The sequence below is a fragment of the Zonotrichia albicollis genome, chromosome 13 (assembly GCF_047830755.1).
Source record: "Zonotrichia albicollis isolate bZonAlb1 chromosome 13, bZonAlb1.hap1, whole genome shotgun sequence".
In the NCBI taxonomy this organism is placed as follows: Eukaryota; Metazoa; Chordata; class Aves; order Passeriformes; family Passerellidae; genus Zonotrichia; species Zonotrichia albicollis.
The window spans coordinates 5,491,835-5,499,302 of record NC_133831.1 but is presented as its reverse complement, the minus strand read 5'-3'; positions in this window follow the sequence as shown (position 1 = coordinate 5,499,302).

Sequence of the window (7,468 nt, the reverse complement as noted above, 5' to 3'; positions counted from 1 at the left end):
TTAAAACCATGTGCCACCAATTTCTCTCAGCGAATGAAAAGATCAAAGCCATCTGCTTGAACTCTTTATATAGATGACACGTGCATTAATTTGTTGTCTTGTCTATTAGCTCTATATTAAATAAAAAAAAAAAAAAGACCATGAATCCATAATGAGATTAAATGGTATTTTTCTACTTGGGAAGCAGAGCATATATTACAGAAAAGAAGAGAGAACACATTCTATATTTGACCCTTGTGTCAAAGGACACCAACTAAACAGAGTGGATCTGTATAATTAATCCCCACTATCATAAGTAGGTTTAAACAAAAGTAAGAGATTTCATAAACGATTGAAAGCAAAGCTCTACACTTCCTTCTCCTTGTGATAACACCATTAATTTAAAACAACCTAGATCTCATCAGCCACTCTATAACAACTATTTGGGGAAAATTATATCTTCATTTTGACCATGCAAAAAACTTATTTTAAAAACAGACTTTATTTTACAAGCCAGCACCAACTTCAAGACAATGCACACATACTGTAATTTGTCCTGTTAAATGGGATGAAAATGGGGTGTGGGCTCTCCTTGGGTTTTGTAGCTCCTGAGGAACCAATAATAAACTTTATATCATAGGAATTTGGACAGAGCTTTAGGGAAACAACAGACCAGAGCATACTGAGGAACCCAAAAGACTACACTCTCACCCCAAAGTTTATCACTGCTAAGGCAAGTCCCACCCATGGCACATACAGTCCTCCCACTTCCAGTGCCTCATTTGATGGAATAAAGGACAAAAATTGCATGTTTTCTGCCAATGAAACAAATGACATCTTGCTGCCTCTCTGCCAAGAAGGATCTGTTACACTTCACTCACTCCCATTTCTCTGTTCTGTTTTGTAAATTCTGTCCTCATTGAAGGGGCTCATTGCTACATAGGTATAATAATTATAGAATTATATACGAATTTAATATTAATGCATCTATAATTATTAGCGCAGTTCATCTTTAGAAGATCTTAATAATACTCAGCTGCATCCTTTCTGTCCACTATTCCCATGTGGATCCCTCTGTAATCTCCTCCAGGTGTCCCAGGAGAGAAACTTCACAACTTAAACATACTCTCTATGCAAAAATACAGTAAATTCATACACTACAAACACCTGGCAGTTGACAGCTTAAGTACAGTTCTGGAGATGTAGGATTTTTCACCTCCAAATACAGACTTTTTTCCCTATCTGCTAAATGCAGATCTAAAGGCAAGGGGCATGGAAAATAGATACCAAACTAGCTAGAAAGTCACATACAGCAGATAAGCACCTTGGAGACTGTAAAGTAGCTCAGATACTTATTTATTTGCTTGAAACAGTCCAAGCAGCTTTTCACTAAGGAATTCTTTTAGCTCACTGCAACCCTTGGAACCAAAGTTGTTTATTTTTAATAATAATAACCAACAGCAATCAACAACACAGCTCACCATCCCAAGTCCAGTATGATCCAAACACAACAATGAAACAAGTTTGGGAACATCTCAAATCTCATCCTCAGCTGCTGCAAGTCAGAATAGTTCTATTTATTGCAAGAAAGTTGTGTTGATTTTTATCACCTGAGAATCTGACCATATCACCCCATATTTACCAAAGAAATCTAACATAATATCAGGCAACCAGTTAAGCAGCTCTTTGTTTTTCTCTCTGATATCCCGTCTCTTCAATTGCTGCAAGCAATTAAATGCCCACCACTTGTTTGAACAACCAAACCAACATAATTACAAATGCATGTTACACTACAACAATTGCATATTAATAAAGGCTTGGGGCCAATTAATCATTACACCATCAATATCTAATTTGCATAAAACTATTCTCTTTAAAGACTCCATGTTTGGGGTGACAGGGTTACCTCATTGATTATGCAAATTCCTCATCAAGCTTTGCAGAAACAGTCAAAAGAAATAAAAAGGCTTGTCTGTTCCAGCCAGCATCCCACTGCTATCAGGCAAGACAAAACTGGGGGGAAAAGCAGAGGAAGAAGGAGAGAAGCAGCAATGTAGACAAGTTTTAAAAGGCTAGACTACAGTTCAGACTTAGGAATATAAAACTGAAAAAAACTGAATCCAGAGTACACCAAATAAGAAGGCACTGGGGGACTTAATTCTTTACAGTCATGTCATCTCACAAACTCCAATTAAACAGCTTAAAACCAGTGTTACACTTTTCCATTTTACCTAGAGCTTCCTTACAGGTACATCCTAAAAGGAGATGTGCCTCCTTGCCTCCTAAACCAAAGTCCTATAGATGAAACCACCAATAATATGATGTGCTCCCCTTGAGAGCTGGGATATTCATTTGCTCCAAGATTTTCTGGAAAAATGCTGGCTTCTTAAGTTAGCAAATTTCTCTTTGAATCTTGGGAAGAATTCTTACACTGACTGTGGGTGACAATTATAATTGCAATATTTTTCCACTTGCAAAACTGGGCTGTGAATTAAACAGGCCACAGCTCAAACCATTCCTGGCTGGCTCTGCAGCAAAAGGCTCTTGTCCTGTCACCCCAAAGTCCTGGCCATGGCACAGCTCAGTGTCACCTGCCAGCTGCTGGGACAAAGCAAAAGGAGCAAAGGACAGCCTGCACCTGCACCCTGAGCAGAAATAACAGTGTTTCTTGACTCCACTTTTGGGCTGATACAAGGAAATTAAGACTGGTCTTTTTCCCCAGGCCTGTGCAAAGTAGGAGCACTGTATTTCCTTCAATTACCAGGAACTAATAACAATTATATAAGCAGATCTCCTGAAGGATAATTAAACGCCTATTTTTATGGTAAAAGAAAGGCACAGCTTCATCTTTCCTCAGAGTAAGAGAACAACATGAAAACAAAGAAAAAGCCTTCAGAAAGCTGAGATTCTCTGTGGCTACAGGCTTTTAGTGCTGCAGTGGGGTGGGCAGCAAGATGGAGAACAGCTAGACCAGGTTTTGCACTATCCAAAGTACACATACCCACAGAAGAGGCCAAATATTTGGAAATTAAAAATAGTGAGAGCAAAAGCAACAAGGCCACCGTGTAGAGAAAGTAGAAGACTTCCCATGGCAAGTACTCAAAAAAACCCCCACCAGTGTAGAATATTTTATACCTGCCACATACTTCATGCTCTATTCTCCATGGATGGCTTTTCAACACCAAAATGGGGGACAAGGTGAAGAGAAGGGAGTTTAAAGTGCAAGCTGCACTCTCTGCTCCAAAAAGCACACTATGCTGATTCAAAAAAAACATTTTCAAAAATGCCTGTGGGTAAATTTGAGCTGCCCACAGCTCCCCAGGGGCAGTCAAACTTGCTGTCGAGCCATTTATGTGGATTTCAGTCAAATTCTAATTTTAGTGTTCATTAAACATGGGTAATTCCCAAGCCAATCCCTGCATCACCTACTACACATAATACCTCTACAATATAGGTCATCCTAGCTTAGAAAACATATACAGACATCAAAGTGCAACCATTTCATTATAAGTATTAACTTTATAAATAATTATGAACTTCTTAATTCCTTACAAGGTGCTGTATAATCACATTTTTTTTTTTAAAAAAAACCCTGACAATAGGAAGAGGGTGGGAGGTTATTGTATATAGGAGTGTGTATGTATATATATATTTATATATTTATGTATGTATATTTACAAACCACCCTCACAAAGGTATTAGAGAAAGAAGAGAGGTCTAAATATGAATCTACTTCAGGCAGAAGGGAAGATGTTTCCTTGAGACACCTTGAAGACAAAGCCTTGGATTCTGCTGCAATATAAACAAAGCCTCAAACCTGCTGTACTAATGTGAGGTGATCTCAGCTCCCTCACTCCTCCAACGAGTTCTCCTGTGCAGAAAGGTCCCAATCACCCATGGTGCTGCTGCTTTCAGGTACTTTGGAGATGCTGGGGTTGAAGTAGAGAAATGGTAGGAAAGCTGTGAGTACCCTGCGCCAAGAGGTGTATGAGCTACAGCCACATCCTTCCTTCCCCTTTTCCCTCACCCTTCTCCAGCCCTGTGACACTGAGGGTGCAGGGCAAACCTTCCATTCTGTGTCTACACCAAGATGTGGCATTTCTTTTGTGTGTCACACAGGAAGATCATGTTTTTGCTCCCTTTTTGGATGTTGCAACAGGGGTATGGATCCATTTGTGCTCCCAGCAGCTCTCTGGAGCTTGCGTGACCAGGCTGAGCCTTGTTACTGCAGAGGGAATTGTTTCACATCTCCACAGAAATGAAACAGGAAGGAGATACTTCAGCACTGTGCTAGATTATGCCAGAACTCATAAAATAATTAAAACAAGCCAATTATATTAGACCAAAGAAGTCTGACACACACAAAGCAGGGAAGATGTTGTAACACTGGATGGAGGGGCTCTACTGACATGAACCCTACAAGAGGATACACTTACCAATGAACGCTGATAAATAATCCAATATTAAACACTTATTTTGTCAAAAGCATGGAAATCCCTGGTGAACTTCAGAGACCTACAAAGATACTGTCTTGGAGCCAGACAAGGGCTGAGCTGGGAAGGAATGGATCTCAGAGCAACAACGAAATTCTGTCCATTTTTTGACAGCTTGCAAGGGGGCCTGTCTGGGTCTTGCCAAAGGAGGGCTCTTGGTGACAGGAGCCAGGCTGGCCCTGACACAGCCCAGAGTCACTGTGCCCTGGGCAGCTGGGGCACACACCTCTGACCACTTCAGATGGCCCCAAAAAGCTTCCTCCAAAGCAACTCTCCATGAGAATCATTGATTATTTCCTTTGAGCAACATCTGCTATTAATCCAATGGCAGCATTTTAAAAATGTGCCCTTGCCCAGCATTAATGCGAGAGAGTGGATTAAATATAGTTTGACTGCTTGCATTTTAACAGCTCCATAGCTAATGTTGTTTATGGGCTGTTGGGTTTCTTTTTATTAATTTATATTGATTTTAAGTGCTCAGAAAAGCAAATCCTGATGGAATGAGCTGGAGCCAGGCACAGCACTGATCAGCAGTAGGCACACATCCCTGCACTGCTGCCAGGGGAACTCATTTGCAGGACACACCTGCTCCTCCACTGCCAGGGCCCCTCAATGTGAGCTCGTTTCTCCAGCCAAAGCAGACCTTGGTTTTCCACAAGGTGAGCCAGCAGCATCTCAGAGACCAGGCTGGGGTTACCCTGCTTCTCTCGGTCTCAGACTAACCTAAGAGTGCTTTTAATGCTGCTTGCAAAAGTCAAGGTAGAAACATTTAGGTCTCTATTCGAGAACAATAAAAACCCCAATGACAATTGCAATATGGCAGAAATTGAACAAAAATACCAAAGTCCCAAGCAATTCACAAAATCTCTGCACTGAGCTGGCCACAAAGTAAAAGCAATTTGCACAGGAACTCAGAGCTGCACAGTTCATGGCCAACTGCTTTCTATCACCTAGAAACAAACCCAGACCCTCCTTCCATCCTTTCCCTCAACACTTTTGCTCAGCTGGTGACTTATACAATCACACAACCTCGCCATTCCTAAGCAATTCAGGGTAAATGAGGCTAATCACTGCTGCTCAGCACAGCTGACTCTTATCCCTTCTCCAATCTTACTTAGGAAATTGCAGTGGGATTGATTATTTGGGATGGGATTTCAACCCCTCACACTCCTTGCTAGGTCACATGTCGTGGTTTATTTATATCTACCTCAGTCATCCTAAGGACAAGTGGAAATTTGTCAGGGCATTTGGACAGAGCAAGAGTTGAGGCAAATGTAAAGGGCATTTTTAGATTTGTTCCTGCCCTGGATCTGCTGCTTTTGTGAAGTTATTGGCTAAACCACTCTTGCTACTTACAGCAGTACAAAGAATGTAAACAGAAAGTTGTGATTGATACAAAGAGCATTGCTAATTAGCTCAGAAGGACACAATTAGTAAAGAAGGAGCCAGTGGGTAAAATGGAGGGAGAAGGAAATGCAGTTATTTATAAATCCTAAGTATGCATAAATAAAACAGATAACAAATAGGAGTGGAAAGAGGAAGAGAATTGAAAGCCACAGATAAAAATGAGAAACTAAGAAATGTAGAAGAGTGATAAAAGAGGTAAAAGGTTTTAAGGGCAGCAGAATTAACAGCACTAAGACTTTATTTTTAGTGTGTTAAAAACATATGGAATTTTAAGAATGAAATAAAAAGATGCCAAAAGGCAGATATGTTCACTAACAGTAACAAGCTTTGTTTAAGGCTGCAAGAGGCACAAACATTGGCAAATTGACAAATATTTACAAAATATCACTTGCAAAGTGAAACAAACATCTAAGTTGGGCAAAGTCAAATGTGCTGAAAAGTCTCTTCCACACAAGAGGAGGCAGGAGGATTTTAGGCAGCTCTCCTCACACAGGGAATGCCATGATCTTTTCAGGCTATAAAGCCTGCACAGAAACTCTGCTTCTTTATTAATCTGCGTGGAAGCTCCCACCATCCAAGCCATGTGCTAATGGGAATGCCATCACTGCTGCAAGGTGCACTTGAGCCAATGCTAACAGAACACAGGAAAAATAAACACCCAGGGAAATCCAGAATATGTTTCTGATCAAGTTGTGTGATTACACAGAGCTGCTTCTGTCTCTTTGTTTCCCAGTTTGTAAAATGAGGAAATAAACATCCCTCTCTGGCAAGTTTTTTAAGTTAAGGAACACCTGAGATGCCCTAGGACTGGAACACAGAGTGTTATGCACAATGCTATACAATATCTAAAGCACTTTTTCAGGGAAGAAAGATTTACCCATCACATAAAAGCACCACACATGTTTCACAGCACTTCAAGGACAAAAAAAGAGCAGAAGAAAAAAGAAAAAATCCACCAAATCCATTTAGATTTTCCATAAAAATCAGAAGGGTGTATGCCCAGCAGCTCCTGACAGCCAGTGGGCACTGAGAACCTACAGCCCTTTCAAAAACTTAGCTTAAATGTTTCTTGGTTTTGACCCAATAAATTCTGCAAAGAAATGAGTAAATACCTCACTTCAGTTCCTATCATCTCAGCTTCCCTCTCTTCCTGGCAGCCCAATAGTGAATTCCTTAAATTTCATTAAAATATACATCTGGTTCCTGCTTTCACAAGGCTATGAAATCTGCAGGTCTTTGCAGACCAAAATCAACTGTTCCCTGTTTAATTCAGCCCTTCTGGCATATGGACTCTAGATTTGAGTCAAAGATCCCCCTCACTCAGCTGACAGCCAGCAGGTTCCTGGGGTATGAGCACTGGTTCAGCTAAAGATTGTGGAAGATTAAGCTTGGCCTGATGATGATGAAGTTTGGAGCTCTGGTACTAGAAAACTACAACTCCCATAAGACATCCTGGCAGTCAGGGTAGAAGCAGATCACATGTCAAAGGGACCCAAAACTTAATTTGGTTCTAAAACCACAAACTCAAGAAGTCCAAGTAGAAACAAGATCCTTCATATGCTTTCCCCCATGGAGAATGAATACTTTTG